Source organism: Pristiophorus japonicus, chromosome 3 (genome assembly GCF_044704955.1).
Source record: "Pristiophorus japonicus isolate sPriJap1 chromosome 3, sPriJap1.hap1, whole genome shotgun sequence".
Taxonomy (NCBI): Eukaryota; Metazoa; Chordata; class Chondrichthyes; family Pristiophoridae; genus Pristiophorus; species Pristiophorus japonicus.
In genome coordinates, this window is record NC_091979.1 from 11,024,310 (window position 1) to 11,046,459 (window position 22,150).

Below are 22,150 nucleotides of genomic sequence, written 5' to 3' on the forward strand. Positions count from 1 at the left end.
ATATGAGCTGTCACTACAAGCAGACTGCCTGATGTGGGCAACCGAGTAGTTATGCCTCTGCGAGGCAGAGCGGCATTTGTCCGGGAGCTCCACCGCGAGCACCCGGGCATCGTTCTCATGAAGGCCATAGCCAGATCCCACGTCTGGTGGCCTGGTATTGAATTCCAAGATTTTATGAGTGACCACGGCATAAATCATGTTAGGACGGCACTGTTCAAGCCGGCCTCCAACGGCCAGGCGGAGTGAGCAGTGCAGCTCATTAAACAAGGCATGCTCAAAATCCAAGGTCCCACGCTGCAGGGCCGCCTGTCGCGACTGCTGCTGGAATACAGATCTCGTCCGCATTCATTGACTGGAGTTCCCCTGCGCAACTATTGATGAAATGGACCTTAAAGACAAGGCTCTCATTAATCCTCCCAGACATGCACGAAATCGTTGAGGCAAACGCCATAAGCTAACCGAGTACCATGACCGAAATTCGAGGGGGAGGTGGAATGAGATAGGGGACAAAGTGTTTGTGCTAAACTATGGCAGGGGTCCCAAATTGCTTGCAGGGACAGTAACGGGCAAGGAAGGAAACAGGCTACTGGTAGTACAAATGGACAATGACCAAACCTGCCGGAGGCATGTAGACCAAGTCAAAAGCAGATTTACCAACAACACTGCGGAACCAGAGGCAGACTACAATGTGGAACTCGCACCACACCTGGTGGACAGACAGAGGGAACAACCTGAGGAAAGGGCAATCCCAACAGACAGCCCAGGCGAGACACCAACAATCATACTGAATGAAACGGACAGCCCAGGCGAGATACCAGCAATCACACCGAAAGAAAAACAGGCACCAAGGCAAACAACTGAACCACAACTAAGACGCTCCACGCGAGAGCGTAGACCATCTGAGAGACTGAACCTATAAAAAATTCTCTACCACAGAAAGTTGTTGAGGCCAATTCACTAAATATATTCAAAAAGGAGTTAGATGAAGTCCTTACTACGAGGAGGATCAAGGGGTATGGCAAGAAAGCAGGAATGGGGTACTGAAGTTGCATGTTCAGCCATGAACTCATTGAATGGCGGGTCAGGCTAGAAGGGCTGAATGGCCTACTCCTGCACCTATTTTCTATGTTTCTATGTTTCTATGTCTAAGACAATAAGACCTTGGGGGAGGGTGATGTCATGTATCTCACACTACTGTACATAACTGTATCTTACCATGCTATACATGACTGTAACTAAAGATGACCTGTAACCACTAGCTCACCTTACCACCAGGGGTGCACTTGCAGGAGACACTGGATACCTGTCCCAGACAGGTATATAAGGACAGGTCTCAGGCAAGTGTGGCATTCGAGAGCTGTGTAATAAAGATGCAGGTCCTGAGTGACCTTGACTTCAGTATGTGCCTCGTGTGAATTTGTACTGCAGGGACAGGACTTTACAGAACTGGTGACGATTACTGTTTGATAAATCTGGGCCACCCAGTGTTGTGCATATTGGTCCATCAAAAAAGGCCCATCTCCTGGAGACGGGGTATAGGCAGTGGGGCCATGCGATCACCGTGACTGGTTGGCTGACGTCCACTTTGGAACTGAGATGCCACAAAATTGAAGGGGATTTCATCTCCCGGGATAGATCCGAGACAGAGAGTCAGACAGACAGACAGGCAGAACCTGCACCAACATTCAATAAGAACATGGCTGATCTTCGACCTCAACTCCACTGTCCTGCACTATCCCCATATCCCTTGATTCCCTTAATATCCAAAAATCTATCGATCTCTGTCTTGAATATACTCAAAGACTGAGCCTCCACAGCCCTCTGGGGCAGGGAATTCCAAAGATTCACCACCCTCTGGGTGAAGAAATTCCTCCTCATCTCAGTCCTAAATGGCCGACCCCTTATTCTGAGACTGTGACCCCTGGTTCTAGACTCCCCAGTCCGGGGGAAACATCCTCCCTGCATCTACCCTGTCAAGCCCTGTAAGAATTGTGTATGTAACACTGAGATCACCTCTTAATCTTCTAAACTCTAGAGAATATCGGCCTAGTCTACTCAATCTCTCCTCATAGGACAATCCCCCCATCCCAGGAATCAGTCTGATGAACCTTCGTTGCACTCCCTCTATGGCAAGTATATCCTTCCTTAGGTAAGGAGACCCAAACTGTGCACAATACTCCAGGTGTGGTCTCACCAGGGCCCGATATAATTGCAGTAAGGCGTCTTTACTCTTATACTCAAATCCTCTTGTAATAAAGGCCAATACACCATTTGCTTTCGTAATTGCTTGCTGTACCTTTAAGTTAACTTTCAGTGATTGGTGTACAAGGACACCCAGGTCTCTCTGAACACCAACATTTCCCAATCTCTCACCATTTAAAAATACTCTGTTTTTCTATTTTCCTACCAAGTAGATAACTTCACATTTCTCCACATTATATTCCATTTGCCATGTTCTTGCCCACTCACTGAGCCTGTCTCTATCCCCTTGAAGCCTCTTTGCATCCTCCTCACAACTTACATTCCCATCTAGCTTTGTATCATCAGCAAACTTGGATATCTTGGGCAGACTTTCCACTTCACGGCGCCCATCTAAGGCCCACCTATCGCCCAAAATGGACCTCTATCGCCCATTTTGGGCAAAAAGTGGAAACTAGGCCCGAAACATCGCCGGAAAAATAAGTTACCCCAAGTTTCCACTTTGATCGCCGAGATGATTGCCCAAATGATCGCCCACACAAGGCCCATCCCAACTTTCGGCACCTAGCATGAACTTCGCTGAGCTGATGCAAGGCCCAAAAGAGTGCTCAAAAATAGTTGCTTTTTCAGGGCCTTCGAGTGGGAAATGGGCACTACGGACGCCATTTTTAGCTTCTGAGGAAGGGTGGAGAATTGTTCTGAGTTATTTAGAGAGTAAAATTGATGCAAATTGTACTCAGAAATTTGAGTCAGGGAATATAAATAGGTATTATCACCTTATTTATGCCAAATAGATCTCATATATTGGAATTATTTAGTAAATAGCTTTTACGTCGTGACATTTGTTTTATTAAGAAACAACATTTTTTTAAAGATCGAATGAACAACACCCTCCCTCCAAACCCCCACCCTCCGCACCAACCCACCCTTCCCTCAAAATCCCCAAAACGTTAGAAGAGGAAGAAATTGAACATTTTAAAGAACAAGTGGCCATTTAAGTAATGATAACAAGTGATCATTTCAGTCATGATAACAAGTGACGATTTCAGAAATAATGGAAAGTGAACATTTAACTATTGAATACAATTGACCAATTTAGTAACAATAACAAGAGAATAATAAAGTGATAATAACAAGTGAACATTTTAAAGCAAGTGAACTATTGAGAAGCACTCCCCCCTCCCGACCTGTGGCCACGTTTCCCTCCAGATCCTGTCCCACCCCGTGTTCGCACCCCACCCGCCCGTTTTTGGTCTACGCAGACCGACACCAAGACGTCGTGCAGAGTGGGACGTCAAGACTTCCTGCCGTGGTGGAGGTGACGGAGAGGAAGCGAAAGCCTGAGGCTCGACTTCCGAGTCCGGAGGAACTGTGCCCTCCGTACTCGCTTGCGTGCTCGGGGTGTCGCTGCGAGCAGACACGACACCTTGGGGTGCAGCGCCGTGTCCAGCCAGCAACGCAGGCCGTAGGGCATTGGTTGCGGCTGCCTGCTGCCGCATTGCCTCCAAGGTCTCCCTTGCAGTCTGTGACTGCTCAGAAGACCAGTCGGAGATGTTCTGGCAGAACTGGCTCCAGGATGCCGGAAACTGGCTCCAGTTCGCAGAGAACCCCGCGAACCCCTGGATAAGGTCGCGACCAATCGCGACCGTCTCCCTGCACAGGGAAATCAAGCTCTCTGTCTGGCCCTCCAAGGCAGGCCACTGCTCGACACGCTGACCGGACCTCCGTGGGGTCAGCGTTTGCAATGTGACGCGCCTTGGTGTCGCCACCTGCACACCGCTTGGTCCCGGTGCTTCTTCCATCTCAACCGAGATGGTCGCAGGTGGTTCACCCCCGCAAAAAAAAATCTCCTCTTCTTCTGTCCCCGTCTCCTCCTCTTCCTCCTCCTCCTGCTAAAGCACAGCAGCAGAAGTCTGCAGTGGCTCCTCTTCTTCTTCATCCTCCTGTGATGTTGGAGACGGTTCAGTGGTCGTGGACTCCACCAACTCGACGACCACTTGACCTTTAATTTGATAAACAACGTTTAACAATTCAAATCACTGCATTACAAGTTTTCTCAAACTCAAAACATTGCAATGCTTTCCATTACCCCATATGCACAAGTGATCACAAGGTTTAACATGACCTAATATTCCAAGATCTATAGTACATCACCATTATATATCAGATTATATTATAATTGCATAACATTACATTATAATTGCATAACATTACATGCGTAACTACAATATTTTCAGTATTTATAATGATTCACACATTGCACAATGCACATTTCTCATTACTCACATGTCTCAAGGGTTCGGCCACACTGCGGGATGTGACCGAATGGCTTTCTGGCCCCACCAAGGCCACCGCAAGCTCCTCGTAATCACTTAACCAGTGCATCATGGCAGACCCCGCCTCCCGTCCTGCGTTGCTCACGATTATTGATCGAGATCTTCTTCTGTAAATGATACGATAACATTGCATGGCATAAGCAAATGGATCAGGCAATTTAAGACATTGAAGATATTTAAGACTGACAGATTTAATTGTTTTATTACAAATTAGCATTACGTTGCATATTTCGCACGACAACATTTAACTTTATGCTGGGTTGCTTAAATTTATTCATCATTTAGTTATGTTTAAATGTAACCAAATAACATTGCAGATTCTAGTTACTATTTAGATCATTAAATAATACATAAATATAAATTTCAACTTACTCTCGCAGCTGCCAGTAGGTTGTTCCACCGTTTGCGGCACTGGTCCGGTGTGCGCGTTTCATTAGAGGCCGACGTGACCACATCGGCAATGTCAGACCAAATCCTCCGATATGCACGGGGTGGAGGTTTCCCATGCCCATCCTGTGTCAGCTCCTCCCACCTGGTGCTGACAGCATTCACGAGGGCCTCATTGGCTTGGCCCTTCGCCTCTCAACTGGTCCGCCATGTCGATTAATATCAGATAAATCAGACCACAAAATAACTTCTCCTCTCTCTCTCTCTCTCTCTCTCCCCGACCCTCACGGAGCTTCTGAGCATGTGTGCTGAACCCTGACCTCCCAAAACACGGAAAGGAGCATCAACCTGAAAAAAAAAATCAAGCTACACATGCGTAGTATAGCGTTGCTAGGGAAGCTTTTTTTTCATTCAATTCCGTTTTCTTTGGGCGATCGTGAGATGGGTGAGAAATCACACCGCCCGTTTGGCATCACCGGGGTAAGGCCGAGTGGAAATTCGCCAAAAAAAATGGGTCTTATGCCGGCGATCAGCACGCCGTAGATCGCTGCAAAAAGGTCCAATTTTTTGGGCATTAGCCACCAAGTGGAAAGTCTAGCCCATTACATTTGGTCCCCTCATCCAAATCATTGATATAGATTGTGAATAGCTGGGGTCCCAGCACTGATCCTTGCTGTACCCCACTAGTTACAGCCCGCCAACCCCAAAATGACCCGTTTATTCCTACTCTCTGCTTTCTGACCGTTAACCATGCTAGCATATTATCTGCAATCCCATGAGAGACGGAGAGAGAGAAAAACACACAGACAGAGAACAGAGAGACAGAAAGAGAGAGACAGAATGAGAGAGATAGAGAGAGAGAGTCAGAAAGACCAAGACAGAGAGAGAGAGAGACAGTGACACAGAACATGGAGACAGACAGAGAGAGGGAGAGAGAGAGAGGGAGAGAGAGAGAGGGAGAGAGAGACAGAAATAGAGAGAAAGAGACAGAGGGACAGAGAACAAAGAGAGAGAGACGGAAAGAGAGACGGAGACAGAGATGGAGCGAGAGAGAGAGAAAAAGGCCCAAAGCCAAAGCAAGGCAGGGGCCATGGAGGGCTCCAAGTCTGGCCCATGGTCTAAACAATTGGCAAGGGCTTTGAACAATGAGAATCCCAGGCACTGACAGTGTTGTACACAGCCGATTCGCAGAGAGAGTTGGTGTGTGCCCACATTGTCCATGTGTTGGTCAAGACCCCAGTCCTGCTACAGACAGGGCATGGTGGGATCAGTGGGAATCACAAAATGGCCCCTGGATGATGCACAGGGAGCTCAGGGTGACTGTGCTGTTTGAATCTATGTGCTCAGTGCAGCTCTCTCCCATTGTACTATCAGGGGGAGTATCACACTATTATGGCTCCATCATCCAGCAATGATTCTGGTGATATTGATTATCCAGCAATGACTCTGGGCTTACTGATCGTCCAGCAATGATTCAGGGGTTATTGATTATCCAGCAATGATTCTGGGGTTATTGATTATCCAGCAATGATTCTGGGGTTATTGATTATCCAGCAATGATTCTGGGGTTATTGATTATCCAGCAATGACTCTGGGGTTATTGATTATCCAGCAATGATTCTGGGTTATTGATTATCCAGCAATGATTCTGGGGTTATTGATTATCCAGCAATGATTCTGGGGTTATTGATTATCCAGCAATGATTCTGGGGTTATTGATTATCCAGCAATGACTCTGGGGTTATTGATTATCCAGCAATGATTCTGGGTTATTGATTATCCAGCAATGACTCTGGGGTTATTGATTATCCAGCAATGATTCTGGGTTATTGATTATCCAGCAATGATTCTGGGGTTATTGATTATCCAGCAATGATTCTGGGGTTATTGATTATCCAGCAATGATTCTGGGTTATTGATTATCCAGCAATGATTCTGGGTTATTGATTATCCAGCAATGATTCTGGGTAATTGATTATCCAGCAATGATTCTGGGGTTATTGATTATTCAGCAATGATTCTGGAGTTATTGATTATCCAGCAATGACTCTGGGGTTATTGATGATCCAGCAATGACTCTGGGTTATTGATTATCCAGCAATGACTCTGGGGTTATTGATTATCCAGAAATGATGCTGGGGATATTGATTATCCAGCAATGACTTTGGGTTATTGATTATCCAGCAATGACTCTGGGTTATTGATAATCCAGCAATGATGCTGGGGTTATTGATTATCCAGCAATGACTCTGGGTTATTGATTATCCAGCAATGATTCTGGGGTTATTGATTATCCAGCAATGACTCTGTGGTTATTGATTATCCAGCAATGACTCTGGGGTTATTGATCACCCAGCAATGACTTTGGGTTATTGATTATCCAGCAATGACTCTGGGTCATTGATTATTCAGCAATGACTCTGAGGTTCTTGATTATCCAGCAATGACTCTGGGTTATTGGTTATTCAGCAATGACTCTAGGTTATTGATTATCCAGCAATGACTCTGGGTTATTGATTATCCAGCAATGCCTCTGGGGTTATTGATTATCCAGCAATGATTCTGGTGTAATCAATTATCCAGCAATAACTCTGTGTTATTGCTTATACAGCAATGACTCTGGGGTTATTGATTATCCAGCAATGACTCTGCTGTTATTGTTTATCCAGCAATGATTGTGGGATTATTGATGATCCAGCAATGACATAGAACGAGAAAATAGGTGCAGGAGTAGGCCATTCGGCCCTTCTAGCCTGCACCGCCATTCAATGAGTTCATGGCTGAACATGCAACTTCAGTACCCCATTCTTGCTTTCTCGCCATACCTCTTGATTCCCCTAGTAGTAAGGACTTCATCTAAATCCTTCTAGAATATATTTAATGAATTGGCCTCAACAACTTTCTGTGGCAGAGAATTCCACAGGTTCACCACTCTCTGGGTGAAGAAGTTTCTCCTCATCTCGGTCCTAAATGGCTTACCCCTTATCCTTAGACTGTGACCCATGGTTCTGGACTTCCCCAACATTGGGAACATTCTTCCTGCATCTAACCTGTCTAAACCTGTCAGAACTTTAAATGTTTCTCTGAGGTCCCCTCTCATTCTTCTGAACTCCAGTGAATACAAGCCCAGTTGATCCAGTCTTTCTTGATAGGTCAGTCCCGCCATCCCAGGAATCAGTCTGGTGAACCTTCGCTGTACTCCCTGAATAGCAAGAATGTCCTTCCTCAAGTTAGGAGACCAAAACTGTACACAAAACTCCAGGTGTGGCCTCACCAAGGCCCTGTACAACTGTAGCAACACCTCCCTGCCCCTGTACTCAAATACCCTCGCTATGAAGGCCAACATGCCATTTGCTTTCTTAACCGCTTGCTGTATCTGCATGCCAACCTTCAATGACTGATGTACCATGACACCCAGGTCTCGTTGCACCTCCCCTTTTCCTAATCTGTCACCATTCAGATAATAGTCTGTCTCTCTGTTTTTACCACCGAAGTGGATAACCTCACATTTATCCACATTATACTTCATCTGCCATGCATTTGCCCACTCACCTAACCTATCCAAGTCACTCTGCAGCCTCATAGCATCCTCCTGGTAGCTCACACTGCCACCCAACTTAGTGTCATCCGCAAATTTGGAGATACTACATTTAATCCCCTCGTCTAAATCATTAAATACAGTGTAAACAGCTGGGGCCCCAGCACAGAACCTTGCGGTACCCCACTAGTCACTGCCTGCCATTCTGAAAAGTACGCATTTACTCCGACTCTTTGCTTCCTGTCTGACAACAAGTTCTCAATCCATGTCAGCACACTACCCCCAATCCCATGTGCTTTAACTTTGCACATTAATCTCTTGTGTGGGACCTTGTCGTAAGCCTTCTGAAAGTCCAAATTTACCACATCAACTGGTTCCCCCTTGTCCACTTTACTGGAAACATCCTCAAAAAATTCCAGAAGATTGGTCAAGCATGATTTCCCTTTCACAAATCCATGCTGACTTGGACCTATCATATCACCTCTTTACAAATGAGCTGCTATGACATCCTTAATAATTGATTCCATCATTTTACCCACGACTGAGGTCAGGCTGACCGGTCTATAATTCCCTGTTTTCTCTCTCCCTCCTTTTTTAAAAAGTGGGGTTACATTGGCTACCCTCCACTTGATAGGAACTGATCCAGAGTCAATGGAATGTTGGAAAATGCATCCGCGATTTCCAAGGCCACCTCCTTAAGTACTCTGGGATGCAGTCCATCAGGCCCTGGGGATTTATCGGCCTTCAATCCCATCAATTTCCCAACACAATTTCCCGACAAATAAAGATTTCCCTCAGTTCCTCCTCCTTACGAGACCCTCTGACCCCTTTTATATCCGGAAGGTTGTAAGTGTCCTCCTTGGTGAATACCGAACCAAAGTACTTGTTCAATTGGTCCGCCATTTCTTTGTTCCCCGTTATGACTTTCCCTGATTCTGACTGCAGGGGACCTACATTTGTCTTTATTAACCTTTTTCTCTTTACATACCTATAGAAACCTTTGCAATCCGCCTTAATGTTCCCTGCAAGCTTCTTCTCGTACTCTATTTTCCCTGCCCTAATCAAACCCTTTGTCCTCCTCTGCTGAGTTCTAAATTTCTCCCAGTCCCCGGGTTCGCTGCTATTTCTGGCCAATTTGTATGCCACTTCCTTGGCTTTAATACTATCCCTGATTTCCCTAGATAGCCACGGTTGAGCCACCTTCCCTTTTTTATTTTTACGCCAGACAGGAATGTACAATTGTTGTAGTTCATCCATGCGGTCTCTAAATGTCTGCCATTGCCCATCCACAGTCAACTCCTTAAGTATCATTCGCCAATCTATCCTAGCCAATTCATGCCTCATACCTTCAAAGTTACCCTTCTTTAAGTTCTGGACCATGGTCTCTGAATTAACTGTTTCATTCTCCAACCTAATGCAGAATTCCACCATATTATGGTCACTCTTCCCCAAGTGGCCTCGCACAATGAGATTGCTAATTAATCCTCTCTCATTACATAACACTCAGTCTAAGATGGCCTCCCCCCTAATTGGTTCCTCGACATATTGGTCTAGAAAACCATCCCATATGCGCTCCAGGAAATCCTCCTCCACCGTATTGCTTCCAGTTTGGTTAGCCCAATCTATGTGCATATTAAAGTCACCCATTATAACTGCTGCACCTTTATTGCATGCACCCCTAATTTCCTGTTTGATGCCCTCCCCAACATCACTACTACTGTTTGGAGTTCTGTGCACAACTCCCACTAACGATTTTTGCCCTTTGGTGTTCTGCAGCTCTACCCATATAGATTCCACATCATCCAAGCTAATGTCCTTCCTAACTATTGCATTAATCTCCTCTTTAACCAGCAATGCTACCCCACCTCCTTTTCCTTTTATTCTATCCTTTCTGAATGTTGAATACCCCTGGATGTTGAGTTCCCAGCCCTGATCATCCTGGAGCCACGTCTCTGTAATCCCAATCACATCATATTTTTTAACATCTATTTGCACAGTTAATTCATCCAACTTATTACGGATACTCCTTGCATTAAGACACAAAGCCTTCAGGCTTGTTTTTTTAACACCCTATGTCCTTTTAGAATGTTGCTGTACAGTGGCCCTTTTTGTTCTTTGCCTTGTGTTTCTCTGCCCTACACTTTTCCACATCTCCTTTCTGTCTTTTGCTTTTGTCTCCTTTTTGTTTCTCTCTGTCTCCCTGCATTGGTTCCCGTCCCCCTGCCATATTAGTTTAACTCCTCCCCAACAGCACTAGCAAACACTCCCCTCTGTGGTTATTGATTATCCAGCAATGACTCTGGAGTTATTGATTACACAGCAATGACTCTGAGGTTATTGATTATCCAGCAATAACTCTGCGTTATTGATTATCCAGCAATGTCTCTGGGGTTATCGATTATCCAGCAATGACTCTAGGGTTATTGATTTTCCAGCAATGATTCTGGGTTATTCCTTATTCAGCAATGACATTTTTAGTTATTGTGTATACAACAATGACACTAGGGTTTCTGATTATCCAGCAATGACTCTGGGTGATTGAATATCCAGCAATGACTCTGGAGATATTGATTACACAGCAATGACTCTGAGGTTATTGATAATCCAACAATGACTCTGGGTTACTGATTATCCAGCTATGACTCTGGGGTTATCGATCATCCAACAATGACTCTGAGGTTATTGATTATCCAACAATGATTCTGGGGTAACTGATTATCCAGCAATGACTTTGTAGTTAATGATCATCCAGCAATGATTCTGGTGTTATTGATTTTCCAACAATGATTCTGGGTTATTGATTCACCAGCAATGACTCTGGGATTATTGATTGTCCAGCAAAGACACTGGTGTATTGATTATCCAGCAAGGACTCTGGGGTTACTGCTAATCCAGCAATGACTCTGGGTTATCGATTATCCAGCAATGACACTGTGGTTATTGATTATCCAGCAAAGAATCTGGGGTTATTGATTCTACAACAATCAATCTGGGTTATGGATTATACAGCAATGACTCTGGGGTTATTGATTTTCCAGCAATGACTCTGGGGTTATTGATTATCCAGCAATGACTCTGAGGGTTTTGATTATCCATCATTGACTCTGGGGTTATTGATTATCCTACAATGACTCTGGGCTTATTGATTTTCCAGCAATGACACTGGGTTATTGATTTTCCAGCAATGACTCTGGGTTATTGATTATCCAACAATGACTTTGGGGTTATTGATTATCCAGCAATGATTCTGCATTATTGATTATCCAGCAATGACTCTGGATAACTGATTATCCAGCAATGACTCTGTAGTTAATGATCATCCAGCAATGATTCTGGTGTTATTGATTTTCCAACAATGATTCTGCGGTTATTGATTATCCATCAATGATTCTGGCTTATTGATTAACCAGCAATGACTCTGGAATTATTGATTGTGCAGCAAAGACACTGGTGTTACTGATTATCCAGCAATTACTCTGCGGTTACTGCTAATCCAGCAATTACTCTATGTTATCAATTATCCAGCAATGACACTGTGGTTATTGATTATCCAGCAAAGAATCTGGGGTTATTGATTATACAACAATCAATCTGGGTTATTCATTATCCAGCAATGACTCTGGGGTTATTGATGATCCAGCAATGACTCTGGGGTTATTGATTATCCAGCAATGATTCTGGGGTTATTGATGATCCAGAAATGATTCTGGATTATTGATGATCCAGCAATGACTCTGGGGTTATTGATTATCCAGCAATGATTCTGCAGGTATTGATTATCCATCAATGACTCTGGGGGTATTGATTGTCCAGCAATGATTCTGGGCTTATTGATTATCCAGCAATAACTCTGGGGTTATTGATCTCCAGCAATGATTCTGGGGTTATTCCTTATCCAGCAATGGCTATGATTTAGTGATGATACAGCAATGACTCTGGGGATATTGATTGTCCAGCAATGATTCTGGGCATATTGATTATCCAGTAAACATTCTGGGAATATTGATTATCCAGCAATGACTCGAGGGATATTGATTATCCAGCAATGACTCTGGGGTTATTGATTATCCAGTAATGACTCTGGGTTATTGATTATCCAGCAATGACTCTGGGGTTATTGATTATGCAGCAATGACTCTGGGCTTATTGATTATCCGGCAATGACACTGGGGTTATTGATTATCCTACAATGACTCTGTGTTGTTGATTATCCAGCAATGACTCTGGGTTATTGATGATCTATCAATAACTCTGGGTTTATTGATTATCCAGCAATGATTCTGGGGTTATTGATTATACAGCAATGACTCTCGGGATATTGATTCGCCAGCAATGACTCTGGGGATATTGATGATACAGCAATGACTCTCGGGATATTGATTAGCCAGCAATGACTCTGGGGATATTGATTATCCAGTAATGAATCTGGGGTTATTGATTATCCAGCACTGACTTTGTGTTTATTGATTATCCAACAATGATTCTGGGGTTATTGATTATCCAGCAATGACTCTGGAATTATTTATTAACCAGCAATGATTCTGGGTTATTGATTATCCAGCAATGACTTTGGAGTTATTGCTTATATAGCAATGACACTGGGGTTATTGATTATCCAGCAATGACATAGAAACATAGAAAATAGCTGCAGGAGTAGGCCATTCGGCCCTTCTAGCCTGCACCGCCATTCAATGAGTTCATGGCTGAACATGCAACTTCAGTACCCCATTCTTGCTTTCTCGCCATACCCCTTGATCCCCTAGTAGTAAGGACTTCATCTAACTCTTTTATGAATATATTTAGTGAATTGGCCTCAACAACTTTCTGTGGTAGAGAATTCCACAGGTTCACCACTCTCTGGGTGAAGAAGTTTCTCCTCATCTCGGTCCTAAATGGCTTACCCCTTATCCTTAGACTGTGACCCCTGGTTCTGGACTTCCCCAACATTGGAAACATTCTTCCTGCATCTAACCTGTCTAAACCCGTCAGAATTTTAAACGTTTCTATGAGGTCCCCTCTCATTCTTCTGAACTCCAGTGAATACAAGCCCAGTTGATCCAATCTTTCTTGATAGGTCAGTCCCGCCATTCCGGGAATCAGTCTGGTGAACCTTCACTGCACTCCCTCAATTGCAAGAATGTCCTTCCTCAAGTTAGGAGTCCAAAACTGTACACAATACTCCAGGTGTGGCCTCACCAAGGCCCTGTACAACTGTAGCAACACCTCCCTGCCCCTGTACTCAAATCCCACTCGCTATGAAGGCCAACATGCCATTTGCTTTCTTAACCGCCTGCTGTACCTGCATGCCAACCTTCAATGACTGATGTACCATGACACCCAGGTCTCGTTGCACCTCCCCTTTTCCTATTCTGTCACCATTCAGATAATAATCTGTCTCTCTGTTTTTACCACCAAAGTGGATAACCTCACATTTATCCACATTATACTTCATCTGCCATGCATTTGCTCACTCACCTAACCTATCCAAGTCACTCTGCAGCCTCATAGCATCCTCCTCGCAGCTCACACTGCCACCCAACTTAGTGTCATCCGCAAATTTGGAGATACTACATTTAATCCCCTCGTCTAAATCATTAATGTACAGTGTAAACAGCTGGGGCCCCAGCACAGAACTTTGCGGTACCCCACTAGTCACTGCTTGCCATTCTGAAAAGTATCCATTTACTCCGACTCTTTGCTTCCTGTCTGACAACCAGTTCTCAATCCATGTCAGCACACTACCCCCAATCCCATGTGCTTTAACTTTGCACATTAATCTCTTGTGTGGGACCTTGTCGAAAGCCTTCTGAAAGTCCAAATATACCACATCAACTGGTTCCCCCTTGTCCACTCTACTAGAAACATCCTCAAAAAATTCCAGAAGATTTGTCAAGCATGATTTCCCTTTCACAAATCCATGCTGACTTGGACCGATCATCTCACCTCTTTCCAAATGCGCTGCTATGACATCCTTAATAATTGATTCCATCATTTTACCCACTACTGAGGTCAGGCTGACCGGTCTATAATTCCCTGTTTTCTCTCTCCCTCCTTTTTTAAAAAGTGGGGTTACATTGGCTACCCTCCACTCGATAGGAACTGATCCAGAGTCAATGGAATGTTGGAAAATGACTGTCAATGCATCCGCTATTTCCAAGGCCACCTCCTTAAGTACTCTGGGATTCAGTACATCAGGCCCTGGGGATTTATCGGCCTTCAATCCCATCAATTTTCCCAACACAATTTCCCGACTAATAAGGATTTCCAACAGTTCCTCCTCCTTACTAGACCCTCTGATCCCTTTTATATCGGAAGGTTGTTTGTGTCCTCCTTAGTGAATACCGAAACAAAGTACTTGTTCAATTGGTCTGCCATTTCTTTGTTCCCTGTTATGACTTCCCCTGATTCTGACTGCAGGGGACCTACGTTTGTCTTTACTAACCTTTTTCTATTTACATATCTATAGAAACTTTTGCAATCCGTCTTAATGTTCCCTGCAAGCTTCTTCTCGTACTCCATTTTCCCTGCCCTAATCAAACCCTTTGTCATCCTCTGCTGAGTTCTAAATTTCTCCCAGTCCCCGGGTTCGCTGCTATTTCTGGCCAATTTGTATGCCACTTCCTTGGCTTTAATACTATCCCTGATTTCCCTTGATAGCCACGGTTGAGCCACCTTCCCTTTTTTATTTTTACGTCAGACAGGGATGTACAATTGTTGTAGTTCATCCATGCGATCTCTAAATGTCTGCCATTGCCCATCCACAGTCAACCCCTTAAGTATTATTCACCAATCTATCCTAGCCAATTCATGCCTCATACCTTCAAAATTACCCTTCTTTAAGTTCTGGACCATGGTCTCTGAATTAACTGTTTCATTCTCCATCCTAATGCAGAATTCCACCATATTATGGTCACTCTTCCCCAAGGGGCCTCGCACAACGAGATTGCTAATTAATCCTCTCTCATTACACAACATCCAGTCTAAGATGGCCTCCCCCCTAGTTGGTTCCTCGACATATTGGTCTAGAAAACCATCCCTTATGCACTCCAGGAAATCCTCCTCCACCGTATTGCTTCCAGTTTGTTTAGCCCAATCTCTGTGCATATTAAAGTCACCCATTATAACTGCTGCACCTTTATTGCATGCACCCCTAATTTCCTGTTTGATGCCCTCCCCAACATCACTACTACTGTTTGGAGGTCTGTACACAAGTCCCACTAACGTTTTTTGCCCTTTGGTGTTCTGCAGCTCTACCCATATAGATTCCACAGCCTCCAAGCTAATGTCCTTCCTAACTATTGCATTAATCTCCTCTTTAACCAGCAATGCTACCCCACCTCCTTTTCCTTTTATTCTATCCTTCCTGAATGTTGAATACCCCTGGATGTTGAGTTCCCAGCCCTGATCATCCTGGAGCCACGTCTCTGTAATCCCAATCACATCATATTTGTTAACATCTATTTGCACAGTTAATTCATTCAATTTATTACGGATACTCCTTGCATTAAGACACAAAGCCTTCAGGCTTGTTTTTTTAACACCCTATGTCCTTTTAAAATGTTGCTGTACAGTGGCCCTTTTTGTTCTTTGCCTTGTGTTTCTCTGCCCTCCACTTTTCCACATCTCCTTTCTGTCTTTTGATTTAGTCTCCTTTTTGTTTCCCTTTGTTTCCCTGCATTGGTTCCCGTCCCCCTGCCATATTAGTTTAACTCCTCCCCAACAGCACTAGCAAACACTCCCCTCTGTGGTTATTGATTATCCAGCAATGACTCAGGGGTTATTGATTACACAGCAATGACTCTGAGGTTATTAATTATCCAGCAATAACTCTGCGCTATTGATTATCCAGCAATGACTCTGGGGTGATCGATTATCCAGCAATGATTCTGGGTTATTGCTTATCCAGCAATGACATTTTTAGTTATTGTGTATACAGCAATGACTCTAGGGTTTCTGATTATCCAGCAATGAATCTGGGTGATTGAATATCCAGCAATGACTCTGGGGATATCGATTATCCAGCAATGACTCATGGGGCTGTCGATTTTCTAGCAATGACTCTGGGTTATTGATTGTCCAGCAAAGACAATGGTGTACTGATTATCCAGCAATGAATCTGGGGTTACTGCTAATCCAGCAATGACTCTGGATTATCGATTATCTAGCAATGACACTGTGGTTATTGATTATCCAGCAAACAATACTGAGGTTGTTGATTATACAACAAACAATCTGGGTTATGGATTCTCCAGCAATGACTCTGGGGTTATTGATTATCCAGCAATGACTCTGGGGTTATTGATTATTCAGCAATGACTCTGGGGTATTGATTATCCATCAATGACTCTGGGGTTATTGATTATCCAGCAATGATTCTGGGTTATTGATTATCCAGCAAGGATTCTGGAGTTATTGATTATCCAGCAATGATTGTGGGCTTATTGATTCTCCAGCAATGCCTCTGGGTTATTGATTATCCAGCAGTGACTTTGTGTTTATTGATAATCCAGCAATGATTCTGGGTTATTGATTATCCAGCATTGACTTTGTGTTTATTGATAATCCAGCAATGATTCTGGGATTATTGATTATCCAGCAATGACTCTGGGGTTATTGATTAACCAGCAATGACTCTGGGTTATTGATTATCCAGCAATGACTCTGGGGTTATTGATTCACCAGCAATGACTCTGGGTTATTGATTAACCAGCAATGACACTGTGGTTATTGATTATCCAGAAAGAATCTGCGGTTATTGATTATACAACAATCAATCTGGGTTATGGATTATCCAGCAATGACTCTGGGGTTATTGATTAACCAGCAATGATGCTGGGTTATTGATTATCCAGCAATGACTCTGGGTTATTCATTATCCAGCAATGATTCTGGGTTATTGATTATCCAGCAATGACTCTGTGCTTATTGATTACACAGCAAGGACTCTGAGGTTATTGATTATCCAATAATGACTCTGGGTTACTGATTATCCAGCAATGACTCTGGGGTTATCGATCATCCAGAAATGACTTTGGGGTTATTCATTATACAACAATGACACTGGGGCTATTGACAATCCAGCAATGATTCTGGGGTTATTGATTATCCAGCAATGACTCTGCTGTTATTGATTATGCAGCAATGATTGTGGTGTTATTGATTATCCAGCAATGATTGTGGTGTTATTGATTATCCAGCAATGACTCTGGGTTCTTAATTATCCAGCAATGATTCTGGGTTATTGATTATCCAGCAATGACTCTGGGGTTACTGCTAATCCAGCAATGACTCTGGGTTGTCGAATATCTAGCAATGACTCTGGGGTTATTGATTATCCAGCAATGACTCTGGGGTTATTGATTATCCAGCAATGACTCTGCGGTTATTGATTATCCAGCAATGACCTTGTGTTTATTGATTATCCAGCAATGATTCTGAGGTTATTGACTAGCCAGCAATGACTCTGGGGTTATTGATTATGCAGCAATGATGCTGGGTTATTGATTATCCAGCAATGACTCTGAGGTCATTGATTATCCAGCAATGACTCTGCTGTTATTGATTATGCAGCAATGATTGTGGGGTTATTGATTATCCAGCAATGACTCTGGGTTATTCATTATCCAGCAATGATTCTGGGTTATTGATTATCCAGCAATGACTTTGGGTTTATTGATTATCCAGCAATGATTCTGCTTTGTTGATTATCCAGCAATGACTCTGGGGTAACTGATTATCCAGCAATGACTCTGTTGGAAAATCAATAACACCAGAATCATTGCTGGATGATCATTAACGACAATGATTCTGCGGTTATTGATTCACCAGCAATGACTCTGGGATTATTGATTGTCCAGCAAAGACAATGGTGTACTGATTATCCTGCAATGAATCTGGGGTTACTGCTAATCCAGCAATGACTCTGGATTATCGATTATCTAGCAATGACACTGTGGTTATTGATTATCCAGCAAACAATACTGAGGTTGTTGATTATACAACAAACAATCTGGGTTATGGATTCTCCAGCAATGACTCTGGGGTTATTGATTATCCATCAATGACTCTGGGGTTATTGATTATCCAGCAATGATTCTGGATTATTGATTATCCAGCAAGGATTCTGGAGTTATTGATTATCCAGCAATGATTGTGGGCTTATTGATTCTCCAGCAATGCCTCTGGGTTATTGATTATCCAGCAGTGACTTTGTGTTTATTGATAATCCAGCAATGATTCTGGGTTATTGATTATCCAGCATTGACTTTGTGTTTATTGATAATCCAGCAATGATTCTGGGATTATTGATTATCCAGCAATGACTCTGGGGTTATTGATTAACCAGCAATGACTCTGGGTTATTGATTATCCAGCAATGACTCTGGGGTTATTGATTCACCAGCAATGACTCTGGGTTATTGATTATCCAGCAATGACACTGTGGTTATTGATTATCCAGAAAGAATCTGCGGTTATTGATTATACAACAATCAATCTGGGTTATGGATTATCCAACAATGACTCTGGGGTTATTGATTAACCAGCAATGATGCTGGGTTATTGATTATCCAGCAATGACTCTGGGTTATTCATTATCCAGCAATGATTCTGGGTTATTGATTATCCAGCAATGACTCTGTGCTTATTGATTACACAGCAAGGACTCTGAGGTTATTGATTATCCAATAATGACTCTGGGTTACTGATTATCCAGCAATGACTCTGGGGTTATCGATCATCCAGAAATGACTCTGGGGTTATTCATTATACAACAATGACACTGGGGCTATTGACAATCCAGCAATGATTCTGGGGTTATTGATTATCCAGCAATGACTCTGCTGTTATTGATTATGCAGCAATGATTGTGGTGTTATTGATTATCCAGCAATGATTGTGGTGTTATTGATTATCCAGCAATGACCCTGGGTTCTTAATTATCCAGCAATGATTCTGGGTTATTGATTATCCAGCAATGACTCTGGGGTTACTGCTAATCCAGCAATGACTCTGGGTTGTCGAATATCTAGCAATGACTCTGGGGTTATTGATTATCCAGCAATGACTCTGGGGTTATTGATTATCCAGCAATGACTCTGCGGTTATTGATTATCCAGCAATGACTCTGGGTTATTGATTATCCAGCATTGACCTTGTGTTTATTGATTATCCAGCAATGATTCTGAGGTTATTGACTAGCCAGCAATGACTCTGGGGTTATTGATTATGCAGCAATGATGCTGGGTTATTGATTATCCAGCAATGACTCTGAGGTCATTGATTATCCAGCAATGACTCTGCTGTTATTGATTATGCAGCAATGATTGTGGGGTTATTGATTATCCAGCAATGACTCTGGGGTTATTGATAATTCAGCAATGACTCTGGGGTATTGATTATCCATCAATGACTCTGGGGTTATTGATTATCCAGCAATGATTCTGGATTATTGATTATCCAGCAAGGATTCTGGAGTTATTGATTATCCAGCAATGATTGTGGGCTTATTGATTCTCCAGCAATGCCACTGGGTTATTGATTATCCAGCAGTGACTTTGTGTTTATTGATAATCCAGCAATGATTCTGGGTTATTGATTATCCAGCATTGACTTTGTGTTTATTGATAATCCAGCAATGATTCTGGGATTATTGATTATCCAGCAATGACTCTGGGGTTATTGATTAACCAGCAATGACTCTGGGTTATTGATTATCCAGCAATGACTCTGGGGTTATTGATTCACCAGCAATGACTCTGGGTTATTGATTAACCAGCAATGACACTGTGGTTATTGATTATCCAGAAAGAATCTGCGGTTATTGATTATACAACAATCAATCTGGGTTATGGATTATCCAGCAATGACTCTGGGGTTATTGATTAACCAGCAATGATGCTGGGTTATTGATTATCCAGCAATGACTCTGGGTTATTCATTATCCAGCAATGATTCTGGGTTATTGATTATCCAGCAATGACTCTGTGCTTATTGATTACACAGCAAGGACTCTGAGGTTATTGATTATCCAATAATGACTCTGGGTTACTGATTATCCAGCAATGACTCTGGGGTTATCGATCATCCAGAAATGACTCTGGGGTTATTCATTATACAACAATGACACTGGGGCTATTGACAATCCAGCAATGATTCTGGGGTTATTGATTATCCAGCAATGACTCTGCTGTTATTGATTATGCAGCAATGATTGTGGTGTTATTGATTATCCAGCAATGATTGTGGTGTTATTGATTATCCAGCAATGACCCTGGGTTCTTAATTATCCAGCAATGATTCTGGGTTATTGATTATCCAGCAATGACTCTGGGGTTACTGCTAATCCAGCAATGACTCTGGGTTGTCGAATATCTAGCAATGACTCTGGGGTTATTGATTATCCAGCAATGACTCTGGGGTTATTGATTATCCAGCAATGACTCTGCGGTTATTGATTATCCAGCAATGACTCTGGGTTATTGATTATCCAGCATTGACCTTGTGTTTATTGATTATCCAGCAATGATTCTGAGGTTATTTACTAGCCAGCAATGACTCTGGGGTTATTGATTATGCAGCAATGATGCTGGGTTATTGATTATCCAGCAATGACTCTGAGGTCATTGATTATCCAGCAATGACTCTGCTGTTATTGATTATGCAGCAATGATTGTGGGGTTATTGATTATCCAGCAATGACTCTGGGTTATTCATTATCCAGCAATGATTCTGGGTTATTGATTATCCAGCAATGACTTTGGGTTTATTGATTATCCAGCAATGATTCTGCTTTGTTGATTATCCAGCAATGACTCTGGGGTAACTGATTATCCAGCAATGACTCTGTTGGAAAATCAATAACACCAGAATCATTGCTGGATGATCATTAACGACAATGATTCTGCGGTTATTGATTCACCAGCAATGACTCTGGGATTATTGATTGTCCAGCAAAGACAATGGTGTACTGATTATCCTGCAATGAATCTGGGGTTACTGCTAATCCAGCAATGACTCTGGATTATCGATTATCTAGCAATGACACTGTGGTTATTGATTATCCAGCAAACAATACTGAGGTTGTTGATTATACAACAAACAATCTGGGTTATGGATTCTCCAGCAATGACTCTGGGGTTATTGATTATCCATCAATGACTCTGGGGTTATTGATTATCCAGCAATGATTCTGGATTATTGATTATCCAGCAAGGATTCTGGAGTTATTGATTATCCAGCAATGATTGTGGGCTTATTGATTCTCCAGCAATGCCTCTGGGTTATTGATTATCCAGCAGTGACTTTGTGTTTATTGATAATCCAGCAATGATTCTGGGTTATTGATTATCCAGCATTGACTTTGTGTTTATTGATAATCCAGCAATGATTCTGGGATTATTGATTATCCAGCAATGACTCTGGGGTTATTGATTAACCAGCAATGACTCTGGGTTATTGATTATCCAGCAATGACTCTGGGGTTATTGATTCACCAGCAATGACTCTGGGTTATTGATTATCCAGCAATGACACTGTGGTTATTGATTATCCAGAAAGAATCTGTGGTTATTGATTATACAACAATCAATCTGGGTTATGGATTATCCAACAATGACTTTGGGGTTATTGATTAACCAGCAATGATGCTGGGTTATTGATTATCCAGCAATGACTCTGGGTTATTCATTAT